Source organism: Podarcis muralis, chromosome 1, assembly GCF_964188315.1.
Source record: "Podarcis muralis chromosome 1, rPodMur119.hap1.1, whole genome shotgun sequence".
Classification (NCBI taxonomy): Eukaryota; Metazoa; Chordata; class Lepidosauria; order Squamata; family Lacertidae; genus Podarcis; species Podarcis muralis.
The window spans coordinates 52,268,953-52,290,365 of NC_135655.1; the positions used below are offsets into that span (position 1 = coordinate 52,268,953).

At 41.8% G+C, this 21,413-nt stretch overlaps 1 protein-coding gene across 6 annotated transcripts in view; it reads right to left on the reverse strand.

Moving 5' to 3' along the window:
- Positions 1–21,413, reverse strand: part of TSPAN18 (tetraspanin 18) — a 152,524-nt gene that overhangs the window by 117,195 nt on the left and 13,916 nt on the right. For 3 of the 6 annotated variants that reach the window (XM_028727527.2, XM_028727496.2, XM_028727503.2), the window contains exon 2: positions 159–246. The exons of the other annotated variants lie outside the window; for them this stretch is intronic. The gene's annotated coding sequence lies outside the window, so the exon portion shown is untranslated. The remainder of the gene's footprint in view (positions 1–158; positions 247–21,413) is intronic. 6 annotated transcript variants of the gene reach the window in all.

The window sequence follows — 21,413 nt, forward strand, 5'->3', positions numbered from 1 at the left end:
TAAGGGAAATGGATGTTCTGCAGATTTATTTTCTGTACACTGGATTTCAGGCCTGATGAAAATGTGAAAGTTGGCCCCATGTTATAAGTTGGGTGTCTGAGGTGCGTCTCAAGTCTGGACCAGTTGAAGACAACTGCTGTAAATTAAGATAGGCAAACCTTGTGTGCTGGTGATGACTTCCTTTCCTTCCACTGGAATTGCGGTTATCTTCCTATTTCCCCCTCGATTTTTTCTCACAACTAATTTCTGTGGACCAGGATTAAAAAAGAGAAAGAAACAATTTGATTAGATTTCCTTTGCTTTAATCAACAGCTCCAAATGTGCTTTTTCTTCCCAGACCAAGCTTTGCTTGGGGCACCTCTGCTTGAATCCAAATCAACTGGACATGATTTGCACTTTCCTGGTCATATTAAACAAGGAGTGGATGCTGGCAGTATAGAGACCGAGTCAGATTAACACCAGGAGCGTATTTATTTATTTGCTAAAATAATTGTGGTAGTCCAGTTCCTCTCCTACCCTTCCTCATGGAGGAGTAATCTGTTCTGAATGGAATCAAAACACCGAGTGTCCACTAATGTCCAAGCTGCCTGTGTATTATTAGCTTTTCCTCCAAAAGTAGAATGTAGAATTATGCACACAAAAATACTTGTCTTGTACATATGATACATATAAAGTATCAAATCCTGAACGGTACTGTATTTCTGAAGCTAAATTTTGTAAACTTTTTAAAATAATAACTTTAATCCAGGATGCTTTCCACACTAGCCCTCAGATCCTGTTGACTAGGAACAGTCTCCAAGCCATTACCAAATGAATCAAGACCAAACTGAGAAACTAGAAAAACTAAAAGAGTAGAACTGAATTGTTCCACTGATTGTGTGTGCATGCCAGACACAGATTCACACGGAACCATCTTTCTGTACTAAGGGCCATTAACAATCCCAGGAGCTACAGAAACCACCAATCAAAAAGACTAACACCCAGGCATTCACTGCCCTGATGCAAGCATTTGTCTGCATCTGAAGATTACATTTTGTCAAGTTGAAAAATGTAATCCATTCAGATTCTGAAAGTCATCGCAGTCAGTACACTCCAACAAAGTAAAATGAACAAATATTACTGTTAAGTGCGTACTAGGTACCTAGTATAGGAACCTAGGTGAATGTCATATATTAAGGAAATTAAAAGACTGCCTTAAAGATAGCAGTGTAAAGTGCTGCATTTTCAATGGCTCTGGGGCTAAAGTCCCTCAGTATCAAATTTCAATTTCTTATCGGTTTTGAAAATGTTAAACACATTCAGAGAAATGTTGCCTGCCTGCAACCCTTAAAAAGATTAGGTTATTGCCAGCCAACTATGAGAAACTTAAATCCACTATTAATCCTAATTCCCATTGAATCAAATCTGCATTATTCAGGAAAAGCCAAGCGCATATGGATTTTGACTGCACCCATATTCCACTGTATGCCATGATCCATGTCATAAATGCTAGATGCTAAACCTTTGGCATGTGTGAGAAATAAATCCTGACTGTGGCTGCTAGAGCAATGCAAAGAGAGGAGAAGATGGCAACAAACTGCAGCAATCCCAGGTTTTGAGGCAGACCGAACAGGGCATAAGGCAAGAGAGTAAGTTTGCTTTTGTAAGAAATGAATAATGGAAGATATAAGTCATGCTTTCAGGAAAGGTGGTGAATAAAGATAAACTGTACTGTAATAACCAGCTTCTGCACTATCCCAGGATAGCCCCCCCCCCACTCCTCATCATGTGAACCTCCATAGACACTGCCCAGGGGAGGTCACTTAAGTGCTGCAAAAGCAATGCAGGAGGTAGCATTTACTGGTCTCTGCGGCCACAGCAGGCACTGTGATTCTCCAGCAGTTTGACTTCACCCCCGGAGGCACACTCCATTGTCTTTCGAGACAGACGGGTGCCAACATGCATGCATAATTAAAAAAAAAATATTCTGCCCACTACACTTCCATAGTTTGAATTTGATTTCCCCCCCCCAACCATTTGAGATGGGCAAGCCCTGCCTAACTTATAATGGTTTTGCTTGGAAACTCATACCTGGAAGTGAGAGTTCAGTGACATTATCAACTCCAAAGAGTGATTCTGTGATGGGGGAAAAGCTCTTAGTTCTACAAGGCTGAGGATTTTTAATTCACACTATTCCTATGGCTCAGTGAACATACAACACCCTCATAGTTTTTTGTGTCAATCCTGCAAATTAAGCCCATGGTATTCTTATTTTATGAAGTTCTAAAGCTGAAAAAGCCCAAGGCTATGAATTGCATTGCCTTGCCCGCAATTTAAATTCTCCTCTAAACCCAACACTCTGCTCGCTGGTCATCACTTCTTCAATCTCAGTGTAAACTGCATTCCCTGCTACTGCCAGCCAGTCCTTTCTGTATGAGTTATTTGTAATCTCATATAAATCCTTGGTTGAGGCTGGTGGTTTATCCAGCTCATATGTTTTTTAAAACAACAACAACAACAACACAAAGTTGCCCAGGTCAAATCTGGCAAAGAACAGCCCAGAGCAGTGGTGGAGCTTCATGCTCCGGCACCGGGGGGCGGGCGGGCTGGCGTGCGTCCAGGGTGCGGGGGCACCGCCTGCAGGGGCATGGTGTGCTTTCTGGGGCGGGGCACACCGCCTGCAGGGGCATGGTGCCCAGTGCGGGTGGGGGGGTCAGCCGCAATGGCACCCTACCGGGATCACACTGCTGGGGGCGGCGCGCTCCCCCTGCACTCCTCTTCCTCCGCCAGTGGCCCACAGAAAGATTGCCTGTATAGTGGTATATTTGGGATGGGGGATGCCAAACCAAGTTAAGGGCAAACGTTTTTCACCAAGAGACATGGAACAAATCAAAACTTTACACATTTTGCAGCTCTCATCCTCAAGGATGTAAGTGGCAACAAATCTGAAAACCAAGAACCTTTGTTCCCATAGTTGTGCTTTAAATATACCCACTTGATCCCCAAGACCAAGCTTTGTATAATCTCTCTTTCTCCCTACCCTGGATTGCCACAAACCTTAGAGCAAAATGACACAGCATCCTTTTAACTTGTCTGAGAGTAGAACGATCAAAAGTGGAAAACAAAGAGTGGTTGACTGGAGCAGCAGAAAAAGATTAAAGTAGCTGCTATAAAGATACTGTTCAGTGGTAAAAATAACTTTTAGAATGCTCACTGGAGGGCCCAATGGTGACTGCAACCCTCAAGCCTGCAGTTCTATGAAACAGAACATCCCACAGAGAGAAAAAAATATGTCTCAGTAGTCATGATTACATGTAAGTACAGGCAGCTCCATTGTTCCAGAATATTTCACAGAAGGGTAATGGGATGTCTGTCTCAGATATTTATTACCAGAATCTGACTGATGTTGATATCTCAAAGATGACTGAAGTACAATGTTGCCTACAAAATGCAATATAGCAAAATCTCTTTCCCCACCTCTTGTTCCAGATACAATAAACTTCATTTCACTAGAAACAAAATAAACAAAATGGTCAATTATCTTGCATATATTAGCCAACAGAAAGCATGTGGATAACACACTATCCAAAATATTGACTTAGATTATTGAGATACAAAGTTTTCGATCGAATACAAAACATAAAATAAAACAACTCAAACCATCCACACGGCTATGACGTGGTAGCCAAAATCTCTTTTAAACAAACGTATCATGAAACGTATCATGTTCTCGAAGCTACAAACATGAGTTTGACCAAACTGTGGAAATAGAGGGGTTCCAGAAGGAAACAGAACTAAATGTGGTTAAAAAAGTGAAATACCTGGGGGTTAACTTGACTGGGAAAAACTTGAACTTGTTTAAAGATAATTATGAAAAATGTTGGTCTGAAGTTAAAAAGGACTTAGAAATCTGGTCAAGACTGAAACTTTCCTTGTTGGGAAGAATTGCAGCAGTTAAGATGAATGTATTGCCAAGAATGTTGTTTCTGTTTCAGGCCCTGCAGATCGTGGACAGGGTGGAGTGCTTTGGAAAGTGGCAGAGGGATATTATGAAGTTTGTCTGGCAGGGCAAAAAGCCCCGAATAAAATTTAAAATATTAACAGATGCGAAGGAAAGAGGGGGATTTGCCCTGCCGGACTTAAGGTTGTACTATGAAGCTGCATCCTTCTGCTGGATGAAAGATTGGTTTTTGTTAGAAAACACTGATGTCCTAGATCTGGAAGGGTTTAACAATACTTTTGGGTGGCATGCATATTTGTGGTACGACAAGGTAAAGTCTCATAAGTTATTTAAAAACCATATTGTCAGGAAATCTTTGTTTATTGTCTGGATTAAATACAAGGACTTACTCGAAAACAAGACTCCGAGGTGGTTGTCACCGATGGAGGCTAAGGCCACAAAAATACTTAATATGGGGGGTGGCTGGGCAAAATACTGTGAAATAATAGAAAAAGTGGGTGACACTTGGAGGTTGCAGAGTTTTGAAAAATTGAAAGGAAAGGTGCGAGACTGGTTTCATTACGCCCAAATTTTAGAGATCTTTAAAAAGGACAAAAAAATTGGTTTCCAGGTGGAAAAATCAAAATTAGAGTCAGAACTACTTGAACCTAAGACGAAAGTGCTTTCAAGAATGTATAACTTGTTGCTTAAATGGAATACTCAAGACGAGACAGTTAAATCAGCCATGATAAAATGGGCACAAGATATTGGGCACAACATTATGTTTGAAGACTGGGAAAGGTTATGGACCACCGGTATGAAATTCACGGCATGTAGTGCCTTAAAAGAAAACATTATGAAAATGATGTACAGGTGGTACATGACCCCAGTTAAACTTGCAAAGATATATCATTTGTCTGACAATAAATGTTGGAAATGTAAGGAGGCTGAAGGAACATTCTTTCACCTTTGGTGGACATGCCCGAGGGTGAAGGCTTTTTGGGAAATGATTTATAACGAATTGAAAAAGGTATTTAAGTATACCTTTCATAAGAAACCAGAGGCCTTCCTCCTGGGCATTGTAGACCAGAGAGTGCCAAAGAAAGATAGAACTTTCTTTCTATATGCAACTACAGCAGCAAGAATTCTTATAGCCAAATACTGGAAGGCACAGGAGCTACCCACACTGGAAGAGTGGCACACGCAACTGATGGACTACATGGAACTGGCTGAAATGACTGGCAGAATCCGAGACCTGGGAGAAGAGGCAGTGGAAGAGGACTGGAAAAAATTTAAGGATTATTTACAAAAACATTATAAGTTATATGAATGTCGAGAATTTGCTAAGTTTTGAGAAAAACATGCTTCAGTATTGAGATTCGGAAATGATTGAAACTAAGTTACGACTGAGAAAAGTTTAATTTTTAGAGTAAATAATTAGATGATAACACAAAAACACATGAAACAAGGTATTAATTTGCTGTTTATTTTTATTGTAAAGAACGCAGGGATGGAGGATGTGGGGAAGTCCAGTTGATGATGAAAAAAAGATTTGGAAAAATGAATTTACTTCTGTTAAATTTTTTTTTTTTTTGTAAAATAGCTTTTGTTGTGTTATTGACGTTGTATTGACGATGTACTTTGACCTTGGAAAACAAAGCAATAAAAAATATTATAAAAAAACAAACAAACTGTGGGAGGCACTGGAAGACAGGAGTGCCTGGCGTGCTCTGGTCCATGGGGTCACGAAGAGCCAGACACAACTAAACGACTAAACAAGCAAGAACAACATCATAAAGCATCTCCAAACAGCCAAGTGCATGGTAATATTTTTAAGAAAAGATAGCAAACAGAACCTGTTACAGATAGGTAGCCGTGTTGGTCTGCCATAGTCAAAACAAAAAAAAAATTCCTTCCAGTAGCACCTTAAAGACCAACTAAGTTAGTTCTTGGTATGAGCTTTCGTGTGCATGCACACGAAAAGCTCATACCAAGAACTAACTTAGTTGGTCTTTAAGGTGCTACTGGAAGGAATTTTTTTTTGTTTAAACAGAACCTGGTTCAGAATAGCTAGCTGCCAAAAAGTTCATGGAATTGTACAAGTAATAAACATGTAGGAGAGTAAAGGTAAAGGTAAAGGGACCCCTGACTGTTAGGTACAGTCGCGAATGACTCTGGGGTTGCGGCGTTCATCTCGCTTTACTGGCCGAGGGAGCCGGTGTACAGCTTCCGGGTCATGTGGCCAGCATGACTAAGCTACTTCTGGCGAATCAGAGCAGCGCTTCATGCTTTTGAACTGCTAGGTTGGCAGGAATAGGGACCGAGCAACAGGAGCTCACCCAGTCATGGGGATTCGAACCACCGACCTTCTGATCGGCAAGCCCTAGGCTCTGTGGTTTAACCCACAGCACCATCATGCTTAAGTCAGCTGTTAGCATCATTTGATATCTATCTATGCTACTTTTAACTCTCAAAAAATCTTTTTATTATTTCAGATGATTAGGGATCAGAAGGGTGCAAATGTTGCCTACTGTTAATGAAGTTGTCAATCAGAAAGTTCCACATTAGCTGTGCACTTCAAATAATTATTTTAAGTCTCTCCAAAGGTCCAGGGCACACTTAAGCAAGGAGGGTTGTTTCTAGACAACCTACTTATTGATCATGCATCCTAATCTGTTTGCTGAGGGATTAGTTGCATCAAAGCATGTGTTATGCCACACTTTCCCATCCCTTTCCTTATCACCAAAACTCTGAACTTTTGGAGAAGTGCGTTTGTTGTACAAGGCATTAAACTAGAATTATAGAACCTGAATTTGCCTGTATGTGACTGAATCCCATCTAAAAATAGAAACAGTCTAGAAGTGTCCAAAGTCTGCAACTCTAAAGACAGTAAAGTCCAAACTATTAATCTGTGAAATTTTAGTTCTTGGGTTTGGGGTGCTTTTTAACAGGACAAAGAGACTGCCTTGCAGATTGTAGAAGCAGCACTTTCAGAGCAGGTGTTTATTAGGGATGTGTATTGCCCCACCCCTTGCAACCTGTGGCCCTGATCCATGCTCCGCCCCCACCCCACCCCCAAAAGTTGGTCCTGGGCAAATCCAGCAGTGGATCCTATCCCTAATTAATTTGGAGGCAGAGATGTTTAATTAGTTTAATAAATGATAATAATAATTAAACATATTGTCAGAAGGGGAACATTACATCTCCTCCCTCTCCTCAGCTGATTTGGATGTGCGGGGGGGAGGGTCCAATTCTGCAAAGTGAATGTGGATTGCAACCTAAAAGTGGATAATAATAATAAAATTGCTTTCAAAGCAAATAAAACTGTTATTTTAATATGCATTAGTTCTATGCCTTCCACATGTGTATAATATTAGGTGTCCATATTGGTCCAGATGAATCCTTCAGCCTCCTCCTCACATGCAAAGTATTGCAGAATTTATGTAAAAGTATTGTAAATCAATGGAAAATTTGGTCATGGTGTCTTGGAAGCTCACAAAACCAATACGCTGGTGCCCTGGAACACGCCAAAGTAGCTACAACCAGAATAATGGCATGACATGAGAATAGACAAGGCAGCATCAGTGTGACAGGTAGGCAACCACATTCAACTCATTAAAAAACCACCCACCCATTTTCACTGACTTTGTAGCTCATGAAAACAGCAGCAGAAACCTTCCAAATATGACTAATGCCATGATGTGTACAAGGGAACCACTATCTTCCCAACCATCCACCATTAAATTAGTTGTTTACAAAACACTGAACATATTAAGAAATAAAAAGTGTCTGTTGAAGGTTAAGGCAGCAGACCATTAGCATTTTGATAGCTTTCCACAACACATAAAATAAGTAAGTCTTTAAAATTCATTGCCCTAAGATTAATCCTCCTCTTACAACATTTCCTTCTCAGCTTGAGGCAGCTATCAAGCTTTCTATTCCTTAATACCTTTATAAGAACACATAATGCTCCAGGGGGCTGCTATGGCTGGAAGTCTCACACCCCTCGTGTGCAAAGTTCCAGAAAAAGGTGCCTCCTTTTAGAGCAAAAACACTTGTCACATGTAAGTCTTTATTAACAGCTTGATCATCTATAGAAATTCATGAACCCCATAATGTCTGCTATTGACTTGAAGGGAAAGTTGCAGTATTACTATGCAGCCAACATATTTGTCTGGGGAAATAAACAACAGCCTTAGAAATCAGACTGCAAACAAATACAGAAGATAACAATTAGAGAACATTCTGGTGGTTCCTGTGCCTGGTGCATGCTTTAAAACAGTTTTGGGCCAAATCCAATTGAGCATTCTTCCAACTAAACATGCACGCATACCATTGGGCTGCACATATGTATTCTTCTGACAATACAACTTGGATAATTCAACTGAGAAAGTCACCACCTTGGCCAAAGCCCTCAAAAGCTGATGAGCTGCTGCCATTCAGTGTAGGCATTACTGAGCTAGGTGGCCCAATGATCTGACACAATAGAAGGCATTTCCCTACGTTCCTTGATGGAAACAGAGATGTAAGATGCATAATGTTATGAGAAAAGAACTTGCTCCTTCTTACCAAGCAGTTACTCTCGGCTTTCTGTCCAGGAATACTTACATGCAGTACAGTAATTCATACTTATGGCTAATATCTCTTCATACCAGTCTATAGCTGATATTCCAAGATGCCACATTAGTATTTGCAAACATATTTACCACATTACAAAAACCAAATTTGCAGGGTGGTCAGTTCTTTTAACCAAACACACAACTTAACATCACACAAATTTATTGAAAAACTTCATCCCTTACACTGCCAGGTATACACCCCTCTTTTATCACTCGTAACTAGTTCACAGCACTGCATCCAGCATCTGGGAAATTATGTGTACCACTGGCCCACTCAGCTCCCATAACCCTCCCAGTACCCCTGGGAGCACAGCTCCCAAAACAGCTTTCAGCAAATTAAAGTTCCAAGTCTGGCTGATTAAAGAACACTCCATCATAGCACCTCTGTCAAGCAGTGTCGTGACTAAGTAAGCAAGCATATTACAACAAATACCTGTAGAGAACTAAGTTTTCCATCATTAGATCAGAAAATACATTTACAGTTAAGTTTGATTGTATTCCCCTAGTCCCGTAAGGAAAGGCAGATAGGAATGGATGTTCAAAAGCCGTCAACCATGCCTGAAAGGGTCAGGTGATCTCTGGTTCCTGTCTGCCCCGCACATTGCTAAGGTTCTAACTGAAGAACCTTCCTGTCAGTATGATACCAAGTCAATTTTGTAGCAATTCCGCTTACTGGGAGAGACCCAGATAATTGTCCTTGCCTATGACTCTGAGGGAGGCACTCCTTTAGGTAGCAACCAGAATGCAAAAGAGGGGGGGTGGAATTACACAGCTTTAGGGAAGGGTTAGTTACAGGCATGTGTATACAGAAACACACTTGACTCTTCAGACAGGCTTTTGATTTTTGTTAGAGAATATTCAGTCTTCCTTATCCACATAATGTACTGCTTTTCACTTCAATAGAGAAAAATCTGACCTAGTCAGCCATTAAACGCTTAGTATATCAGTTGGTTAGAGTGTGGTGCTGATAATGCCAAGGTTGCAGGTTTGATCCCTGTATGGGACAGCTGCATATTCCTGCATAGCAGGGGGTTGGTCCTCAGGGCCCCTTCCAACTTTACAATTCTATGATTGTATTTTCCCTCTTACATATTGGGAAGCAGATTACGGCTCCTGGCATGCACGGGAGTCCTTACCCTCTCTGTGGTTACCTCTCCTAACAGCTTCAGCTTATGGAGGTGTATCCACAATGAACTGCAGGCTGAAGGATGGGATCCACTACACATTGCTCCCATTACCCTTCTGCTGTCCCACATGCTCCCAGAGTTGAGCTTCCTGCTTTGCAAGTACTGTAAAGCTATGAGCCCCACCCCAGTTTTCAGACTGGTCACCTCAGTGGCCCGCCAATCGGAAGGTCGGCGGTTCAAATCCCCATGACGAGGTGAAGTCCTGTTGTTCGGTCCCAGCTCCTGCCAACCTAGCAGTTCAAAAGCATGTCAAAGTGCAAATAGATAAATAGGTACCACTCCGGCAGGAAGGTAAATGGTGTTTCTGTGTGCTGCTCTGGTTTCGCCAGAAGCGGCTTAGTCATGCTGGCCACATGACCCGGAAAAACTGTCTGCGGACAAACATGGGCTCCCTTGGCCAGTAAAGTGAGATGAGCACCGCAAGCCCAGAGTCGTTCACAACTGAACTTAACTGTCAGGGGTCCTTTACCTTTACCTTTAACTTCTGTACAATGCAAGCCTGTCAACATGGCCAACAGGGGATGAGAAAAGCTGCACCATCTCTGAGAACTGGACTTCACCTAATAGAAGAGGCAAAGAGATTTGGAAGCAAGCACAAAACTCATGCAGCACATCTGTGGCACAGCCAACAATGTAGCTTTCCTTAAGGGACTTGATGTATCTTTTCTTTTTCATTGCAACACCTGGCTCTTTCCCTGATGTTCAAAAAAAGGCTGCACAGTTCACCTTCATCCAGTGAACAGTGCAGATCCTGCTTGGGGGCTGAGAATCACAGTCACTTCTGGGACTTTGTTGTTGTTGTTATTTAGCTGGCTCAGCCTGACTACTGGAGGGGATGAAGTAATCATCAGAGTATTCAGTCACTGGCCAAGCTTCCCGCCTAGTGTGTCACTGCAATCAATAATTTTGTAGCATTTGTAACAGTGCACAAAAATTAGAAGTCAGGCTGGGATTCATTCAGATGCCTCCTTTACGCTCTCCACATTCTATCAAGAAAGTAAGTCACCATGGATGAAGAAAAACAAATGGTCCCATAAACTGACAATTTCTAAATAAGGGGGCACTACATCACAGGTGATAAATCTTCCAAAACACTGACTCCAATGATGGGGTTCTCTTCTAGGGGTAGGACATGACAGCTTCCAATCCCTACTCAAACATTTGCCTAGCCGTACTGGGCCATTTCATTACTTCCAGCCATGCTTTGATTTACGTCCAGGGGTTTATACCTAGCAACAAAGGCTGCTAATAAATTGAATCCTCTTTGAAATGCATTTAGAGAATTATTGGATGAGCCAGAAAATTACTGTATCATCAGCTTACAATTGATGCATCTGTTTCACCACCTCCTTACTAAGCAATTCAAAGTCTAGACAGATTCTACTTTTACTACAAGTCATAATTCTGAACTGGAGAGAGAGAGAGAGAGAGAGAGAGAGAGAGAGAGAGAATGAGCTTGAGCCAGGAAGACAGATAAGAGTAGAAAATGAACAGTTTCTTTAGGGAAACCCAGGAAAGTTAGTGGGATACATGGGGCTTCCAGGCAATCTCCTATCCAGACATGCTCCACACTTAACATCAACAATGCATAAACATCATGGGCTCTCAGACTGTTAGGCCTTAGAAGAAAAACATGACAACAATATGCTGCATAAGCCCAAATGACATAAAATGGAATAGTCCCCCTTTAAAGCATAGAGACAGCTCAGTGAAGCATACAGCCAGGACTGGCTTCAGGTTTCTGGGGGCCCTTGGGCACAGGGTATCAGTGAACACTCCCTACATCAGTTATACTGACTATAGGAAGAGAACTGGGTTTAGCTAATACCTGTTGCTTGAGCCACTGAACTGAGAATTTGCAGGACTAATAACCTAAAGTTAAATGGGTGGTTTACGGGTATAGAAAACCAACCTTCAGAATTCTGCTTTTTGTCCTATGCTTGCCAGACACCTTTGCCACATGAGCAAACAAGAGTCTGGTGTGGCAGAGAGCACCAGCCAATATATGCTGTTCATATTCACAATCTGTCAAATATTTGTGGGAGGGGTGGGTCCACAGGGCCTGTTTTTCACATACATGCTTGTTCCACAAAGTGGAGAGGGAGATAGTGGCATTAGCTGAAACTTTAAAATGTGGATTTGTGAACTATGTACTGAAATCAGGACAAGAAAAATAGAAAAAAATAATGTTGACAAAAACCCTGAAAACAAAAGCAAACTATATTTTACATATACTTTGCTACAGAGAAACTGGAATTGCTATTACTTAACTCAATTACATAGCAACAGCTTGAAATACTTTGTCTTTAAAAGGACTGTTTTGTTTTAGCCCCTATAATCTGCAATTTGAAACCACCAGGCATATTTTTGTTCATCGTTCCAAAAAGGGGTGTGTGGAATTTTGATCCAAGCACAGCTCAAGTAAAGGCCCAGTGTGCACAGTACAGCTTCGGGTTTATTACAAACTATATGTGAAAGAATCCATCTGAGCCAACTAAAACGTTTAGAGTTGGCCACAGCAATGGCTGCCATTTAAACCAGAGGTTGGGATGAATGATCCCATGAATCATTAAAACAATTCAATGACTCTCAGGGTTACCCTGAGATGTAGGGTAAGGCCTATTCAGTTAAACATACTGCTTGAGCAAAACCATATATTGGAAAACAAAGAGTTAATTCTTTCCTTCCAGTCTTATATAAATTGGAGCGGGGTGAAGTGGAAAGAAACTACACAATTAAATTTAACCCAATAATCATAATAAACAAACAGATCTCATTTTTATCCTGCTGCTACAAAAAAGCAAGCTGCATTGTAAAATCAGGAGTCCCAAAAGAGTACAATGCTATAACCAAACTAAACTATGCCTCAACTCTTTTCCCCACATCACAAACACAAGCCTTATCCAGTTCCAAGAACTAATTTCCCACTTTCATTTTACAGACCCCTAGCCAATTTCTGTGGTCTAGACACAAACATCATCAGTTGTCAGATGAATTTTCCTGGGCTGCTTAAGTGATTCTTCTAAGCAGCAGCCATAAAAGCAAATGAGAAGAGTCAGTCTACAGGCTTGCCTTTCCTGTCCATACCCAAACATGCCCCACCCCATTAGGTTTTGAAGCCACATTCTTCCTCCCCTATCAACATCAACTGGTATAGATCATTTCCTAAGGCCCCTTTTTCCAACCTAGTTGTTGTCATTGATCTTTTTGCAGTTGCACATGCCTTCAAACCCTGACTTTCCTCGCTACTGCTTCAAGATGAACTCTCCCGTTCTCTTTGGATTCAAAACCCTGCTTAGCCTTTCATACTGAAGAAATACTGTTAGGGTGGATCTGGGTGTTGCAGATCCATATGGTGGATGCATCTGAACAGCAAGTCAGTTGTCAATGGAGAGTGTTCAGGTAACAAAGCCAGCCTTGCTCTGTCCCAATAATCCTACATGATAATGAGTGTACAACAAGTTTGCTTGTGCCATGTGGCCAGTCACCAAAGGTAATGAGCTATCTATGTGAATTCAGCTGTTGAGCAGAGACTGAATGTGGCTGCAATGTAAGGCTATATGTGTATGTGTACACACAGAGACACATACCATGCAGTATATTTAAAGGAAAAGACTTGAAAACTATGTCAACCTGGTACTTGGACTCAGAACAAAGCACTGATATAGACTGAATCTTACACAGGTAAAGAAACTAGGTGGCACTGATTTTCCTGGACTGTAGATGGGAACTGAGTGCTTCCCACACAGAGAACACTGGCATATCAAGCAGCAGGATTCTAGAGAAGTCCTCTCCTTTACATGCTACTTTTCTAACAAACATCAGCCTCCAAAAATATTAGCAAATAAAAAGAAGTAGAGATTTTTACAATTACACTTGCCCCTATGAGTGTGATGCCATTCTATGGGAAGCATGAGTGAAAATCTTTCCGATTTGAAGCTGTAGGCGTGAGTGGAGATAACCCCATCAGTTGTGTGATGATCCTCACATCCTCCTCAGTGCCAAAGCTAGGATGAAAGCCAGAGGGTTGAAAGGATGCTCCCTGTCTCTCTTTTCTGCAGGAGAAAGGAGCAAAGGATCCTGTAGCTATTGATTCCCGTTTAGCAGCAGCCAAAGTACATGCTCCCCACTTTTCTGAAGGAAAGAGCAGCAGTGGGGAGGGCACTCCTGTAGCTACTACTTTGTGGTGGGGTTCTGAACTCCACTGCACATCTGCAGTGGAAGCTTGGCTACTCCCCTCCTGCAGGAAATGTTGGCAAGATTCCTTTGTTGTGGGGCAGAGATGCTTGCCTCCATCCAGCCCGCAGCAGGGAGGAACCAAGACTAGCCAAAAACTGCAGACTCCTATTGAAGTGTACTGGCAGCAAATAAAGCAGTTTCTTCACCTCTGGCAAGAGCAGGATCGCTCAGCTCAGCTCTCTCTCTCCTCTTAAATGAAGATAAGGAAATCAAATAAACAATACTAGGGTTGTAACCTCTACTGGTGAGGTTCTGTAGAGAAACATGAGAATCAGCATTGTAGGTTAAACATTCTGGAGTGCCTTATTCACATTTCTCACTCTGTATTCATTCATTCATTCATTCATTCATTATTTTTAAAAAAGTATTTCTAAACCACTTAATATGTAAAAATATTTAAGTGCTATACTTAACACAACATCAATATAATAAAAGCATCATAAAAACAGATATACAACATAAAATACAATGCTGTTCAAATAGCTGCAAAGAGGATATGCACAATGTTGATGTACATTCCCAGCAACAGTGGACATGGAGCTTTTACATGTGGAGCAGAAGATCCACGTAATAAGCATTGCCATATACTATAATGTCCATGAGGAATCAAAACTAGGGGTGGAGAAATCTGTCACTTCTGGCTTCTTTGTTTCTTCCTTTCTTTTTGAGTCTTAAAGTCAGTGCCCCACATTTCCTCATCACTTCTGTGAATTATTTTTAAAATTCCTTATGATAATGCAACAGTGTTTTCTCCTAAAATGCATATTGACATATACATATTTTCCTAATATACACATTTTGCAAGCTATTTCCTCTAGTATAACATGTTTTATAGCTATTTTTTACCAATATATGCTTTACTCACTTTCCCCTAGTATGCATTGTTTGGCTGAATCATAAAAACTGGAAAAGCATGAACATCAAAGGGTAGCTGTGTTTCAATTTTAACATTGTTTGGGGAAGTGCAAATTTGGCCAAACTGAATGTCTTCCTTATCCTTAAACAGAAACCTTTTTTTACATGAGGGTCTTAACTGTGAGATCAGTCCAAAGCCTAGAAGCATTATCTCAAGAAAACAAACAAATTTTGATTATATCATCAAAGCGTCTCACAACAACGAATAAAAAATATGCTCCAGATTAATGTGATAGTTCAATTCACTTCTTGCCTGTTTATTTATAAGCTGGGTTATATGGAAGGGTGGGGGGATACCTATGGTGGGGGTCACATTGTGCTCCTTCTGGTTTGTCCATCTTTGGTCCCCACCCTGCACTCACCTGTGGCTCCTAGAAACTGTCAGATTGTGACAGTAGCCATACCCTCGGAAATGACTTTAACTGGCTGGCTAAGCCAGGTGAGGGTAGCCGATGGGTCTCAAACCTTTGATGAGTTAGGGACTTCCCCTGCATGGAAAGACAGGCTCTAGCAGATTGAGTGGACCAGATTGATAGTGGGTCCAGCAGTCAAGAAGGCAGTTCTGCATGTGCTGTAGCCCTCTAGCTCTGCTTTCCTTTGGACCGCATTAGGGAGGCCAAGAGGGAGGTCTTGTCATCTGGGCGGCGCAGGACCTCAGGCCTGCACTCCAGGGAGGTCACTTTGGTGCTGCTAAGCAACAGTTTTACTTCACCCCCAGAGGCACACTCCATTGTCTCTTGAATGCCAAACAACAACATACAGTGGTACCTCGGGTTACATATGCTTCAGGTTACAGACTCCGCTAAGCCAGAAATAGTACCTCGGGTTAAGAACTTTGCTTCAGGATGAGAACAGAAATTGTGCTCCGGTGGCGCGGTGGCAGCAGGAGGCCCCATTAGCTAAAGTGGTGCTTCAGGTTAAGAACAGTTTCAGGTTAAGAACGGACCTCCGAAACGAATTAAGTACTTAACCCGAGGTACCACTGTATTTATAAGCTAGTTCACTGAAGTCCATGTGATCTGTGAGCAAAATGCTGCTGCAAAATAAGAGAATATTTAAGTTTGTTCTACAGCCTGACTTGTTCACTTCAGCAGAATACATTATTGGCCAGGAAGCAGCAAGCGGCAGCATTCCCCTCTGCACCACTTAAAAGAAGCAGAACTTGCAACTCTTTGCAAGAGCAACTAAAAAGGAACAAACACAGGAATAACCCACCGGGAGCTTAAGCGAACAATATATCACCTTAGTGTGAGACATGCACTCTATGCTAAGACATTTTCAAAGCACCACGAAAAAGAATCCTTGTAAATTTTCTAAGAATTAAAAAAAAAAAAGGAATGACACAGGTCTCTCTCCCCACCCCCTTCCTATTTTTGCTGCTTCTTAACAGAATACTTAACATTGTTCAAATGCGCTGAGTACGGTATTGCTCATATAACATGATGGGAACAGACAGCATCTTTTCTGGCTAGAGGTGTAGAAATTTGGTTTAGGAGGAGGACAGCTTTTGACTGTAATCATGACTGAACCTGAAGACGATGTTGACCAATAATTATAACCTTATATATTACATGTATACTAATGTATCATTTTCTTATAATAGCAATGGCACCCACCTGAGAGGTCTGACAAATTCCAGCTGAAAAAAAAGGCCTGGATTTAAGTATATGATAAGAAAAATATAGGTGCTTTAAAGTGGATTGTAGCACAGTGCAATTAAGAGCTGGAGGGGGTCGGAGAAAAGAAATTAGGATTTTAGCTGTGGGTGGAGGGACAATGGTTTGCATGTCAGATCTGTCCATGAACAATATGTCTACCTGTTGAGAAACAATAAACCCCTTTATCAGAGGCCAGGTGTACTCAGTCCTCAGTGCTACTCAGTCACCAGAGCTACCAGAAATGGTAGTTCTCTGATGCTAGTTATGCACATTTGGTTATTAATAAATAATGAAATGTAAATGAAGTGTTACTCCTCAGGGAACATTCCTGCAGATGCCCACAGCTGGACCACTGAATAAACTTCTGATAATGCATGATTGATGTGAGGGAAAATGTGGCTGGCTATAAGGCAGGTTGTAAAAACCAAAACAATCCTGCAACAAAACCTAGGTTAACAAAAAAAATAAGGACTGTGAAATAATTTAGAATAGCATCAACTAGGCCAGACCAGAAATTAACCAGTATTTACCTACAGATGAAATGTTAGAAAAATGTTCTTAGAAAGAAGTTATTTCTGCTGTATCCCCCCCCCCCACTTTCATCCTTCCCAGTACAGTGGTACCTCAGGTTAAGTACTTAATTCGTTCCTGAGGTCCGTACTTAACCTGAAACTATTCTTAACCTGAAGCACCACTTTAGCTAAAGGGGCCTCCCGCTGCCGCTGTGCCGCCAGAGCACGATTTCTGTTCTCAACCTGAAACAAAGTTCTTAACCTGAAGCACTATTTCTGGGTTAGCGGAGTCTGTAACCTGAAGCGTATGTAACCTGAAGTATATGTAACCTGAGGTACCACTGTACACCATAATGTTTCCCATACAGAAGCCTTGAAAGCTTATGATCCTTTCCTCACCACAGTGAGGAAAACTTTTAATCCTCTCAGACTCAGACAAACTGATGCTTCTCAATCTCCTGAGACGACATCACTCACAACTGGCATGCCCCGTCATACAACTTGAAAGCAGAGGTATCATATTTAATTGGCAAAGCACTCTGTAGTACACTTACAGCCATGATCTGCCTAGGAAAAAATTATCTAGGCTACTAACTTGGAATATTCTTAGAATGATGTTTTAAATGTTCTGACTCATGAAACAAAATTCAATATGCTAGTACCCATTTTAAAAAAATCATCCAAAAATGCTGTGGAACATTAATTAATTTTGATCGTGTAATTTAAACAATAATTCTTCAACCAGGTCTTTAGCGGATTAACAAGTTATACCCCTTTTATAAACATGCTTGTGGCAGGAGGCGAGTTTATTGGTTTGCACGGGGGAAGGGGGAGTTGTTCTTGTTTTTATTATGTATTTTGTGTTTTTATATTGTATTTGTTGTGAACCACCTTGAGATATACAGAAGAAGGGCAGTATACCCATACAAATAAATAAATAAATCTGCATCCCTTTCTCACAAAAAATGCTAACAGGCATGCTCGCAACCAGTTTCTGAAGCAATTCTAACCATGCTTCCTGGGCTGCAAGGCCTGATGTCATAAACACCTATACTTCAGACTCCACTGGCTTTGTAGGCATACCTACGGTGTATATAAATCCTGCCAGGCAACCCAGCTGGATAGAACAAGCTTTTACACCTAGATGAAAAGATCTCTGCCTTAGTTGTTAACTTTGTGTTGTTTTTTAAATCTATGCTCAGTTGTTCTTGTACCGTTTTTAAAAGTATTTTAGCTGTTTTTAAGGATATGCCTGCAAATCACCTTGGAACACTTATGTGGAAGGTGAGTCACAAATTAATAATAATAATAATAATAATAAATTTTATTTGTACCCCACCCTCCCCAGCTGGATGCGGGCTCAGAGTGGCTAACATCATCATATAAATAACACAGTACAGTGGTACCTCGGGTTAAGTACTTAATTCGTTCCGGAGGTCCGTTCTTAACCTGAAACTGTTCTTAACCTGAAACACCACTTTAGCTAATGGGGCCTCCTGCTGCCGCTGCGCCGCAAGAGCACAATTTCTGTTCTCATCCTGAAGCAAAGTTCTTAACCCAATGTGCTATTTCTGGGTTAGCGGAGTCTGTAACCTGAAGCGTATGTAACCTGAGGTACCACTGTATACATAAAAACAGGAATCAATTAATTAAAATACATCTTAAAATTAATAATAATAATAATAATAATTTATTATTTATACCCCGCCCATCTGGCTGGGCCTCCCCAGCCACTCTGGGCGGCTTCCATAAAAACCAAAAATACAATAAAATATCACATGTTAAAAACTTCCCTGAACAGGGCTGCCTTAAGATGTCTCTTGAATGTCAGGTAGTTATTTATCACTTTGACATCTGCTGGAAGGGCGTTCCACAGGGTGGGCGCCACTACCGAGAAGGCCCTCTGCCTGGTTCCCTGTAGCTTTGCTTCTCGCAATGAGGGAACCGCCAGAAGGCCCTCGGCGCTGGACCTCAGCGTCCGGGCAGAATGATGGGGGTGGAGACGCTCCTTCAGGTATACTGGACCGAGGCCGTTTAGGGCTTTAAAGGTCAGCACCAACACTTTGAATTGTGCTCGGAAACGTATTAATTCAGACAAATTAAAATCTGGGCAAATGGCAGTTATCAGGTTAGGATTGAGAGCAGTTAATAAACAAACAACAACAACAACAACAACAACTCAGATGAGAGGTTGTGCTCCACAGGTCTACATGACTCTGGTTTTATATCGATCAGACTTGCATACAAGGAAAAACTTTACACCTTCATTATGCTGTTCTTTTCTTTTCTTTTTCTTTTGCTTGTTTAACATTTGCTGGTCATCTGTTAGTAAGGAATTAGCAAGCAGGAGTCCTTCCCACCCCCATTTGCCAGTTACCTCATGTCAGGGAACTGACATCGGAGGGAGAGGCGGAGGGAAGGCTCTCAAATGATGCTGGTGAAGGGCCCAGCAGGGAGAGAGGCAGCTTAGCAGAGGGGGAAGCAAATCAGCGCAACACCAGGGATAAAGGGGGGCAGATGGGGGAATCAGCGAGAGGGCTCCAGGACTCTTCACTGGACACCAGCGGGGAGAGCACAGGTCCTCCGCTACCCACGCCCTCCCTGCGCAGAAGACTTCCACGCAGGGAGAGTAGGAGGAGACTGGGCGTCAAACAACTTTTATGTCGGAAAAGGTTTAAGAAACGCCCACTGACGGATTCTGCTAGCAACTGAGGCAGCCACGAAGAGAAGGGCTGTCCAGACAGAAAGGTTTAACAAGGCAATTTGGCCTGGAGAGGCGGAAGCTTATGCACAAGCAACCCCATACTCATTACACCTCAGCTACCTCAGAAAAGAGGGGGATCCAGGCCATGCCCTGCTAGACTCAGGATCTGCATCTTGACAATATTCTAGCCACATGGGTTCTAGTAAGAGGGGGGGGGGATAACAGTGCACAATCCCCCTGGTTCCTGTGGTTCCTGTTGGTGTGAAAGCATGCATGTTGGAATTAAAGTATTTATCCTGTACTTGCTAATCTGAAATGGTCCCATGGGAGGAGCTATCACATGAAGCACTCAATATATTTTTAAGGGAAGCCATTTTTTTTTTACCTTTAAAAAAAGTATTTCTATCTACACTGATTTCTTTAAAAGCAAAGAAGGTTTTGCATTAAAATAAATAAATTAAGGAACACAGGTGGCAGCCTCTAAGCCTTCTTGTCTTCCAGGAAAGCCCAACCAAGGATGCTGTGGGGTTTTCGGGAAAGGCAAGCATCCCTTGTAGAAAACATGCTCACAAACACACCCTTAGTCTCCTTGAAAGGGAAGCGAAGCACAACCTTGCACCCTGCCCTGGAAAATTTCACAAAGAAATTGTCTCCCCTTTGATAACTTTTGAACGCAAATTATATTCTCAGTAACTGATTAAAATAAAGTGGGAGAAAGTTTCAGGAGAGCACTAATAATAAGGACTGCTAGACTCCTGCAGTAAGCAGGAGGAAGAGCCAAGCAAATGGAACATGAGAGGGATGTTCTTAGGCAGGGGTAGGCAACCTAAGGCCCGTGGGCCAGATGCGGCCCAATCGCTGCCTCAGTCCAGTCCATGGACAGTCTGGGAATCAGCATGTTTTTACATGAGTAGAATGTGTCCTTTTATTTAAAATGCAACTCTGGGTTATTTGTGGGGCCTGCCTGGTGTTTTTACATGAGTAGAATGTGTGCTTTTATTTAAAATGCAACTCTGGGTTATTTGTGGGGCATAGGAGTTCATTCATCCCCCCCCCCAAAAAAAAATATAGTCCAGCCCACCACATGGTCTGAGGCTGAAAAAGATTGCTAACCCCTGTTCTTGGGTGAGATGAAGCATGCTGGGCAGAGTGAAAAGCATATTGAGGCACAAAAGAGCAAAACAATTAGCTTTATGAGGTTATTGGTCCATGAAGCACTCCCTGTAAATAGCTGTGCCATTGAACTGTGGTGTGTTCCTTCCTTTTTTAGCTAATATACTACATTAAGGCTGTGGGTCCTCATGCATCCAAAGCCTGCGCTGTTGCCCAAGGCCATATCAGCATATTCATTTCTTAGTTCTTATGTTTACAATTTTGGTCTGGGCTACAAGGTGATTACAGATGCCCCCTCTATGTGTGCCCATCACTGCTTTCATGGCTGCTTTCGCAGAGCTGCTCTGTGAGTGTGTTCTCTGTCTTCTCTGGTTGTCTTTGTCACATTGCGTTCATTTAGGGTTAAAGTTGTTGAACTTTTTTTGGCAAAGTTGTTGAGTCGTTGCAAAATTTCCCCCCAAAATTGAAGTTTTTGAGCTACAGTGGTACCTCGGGTTAAGTACTTAATTCGTTCCTGAGGTCCGTTCTTAACCTGAAACTGTTCTTA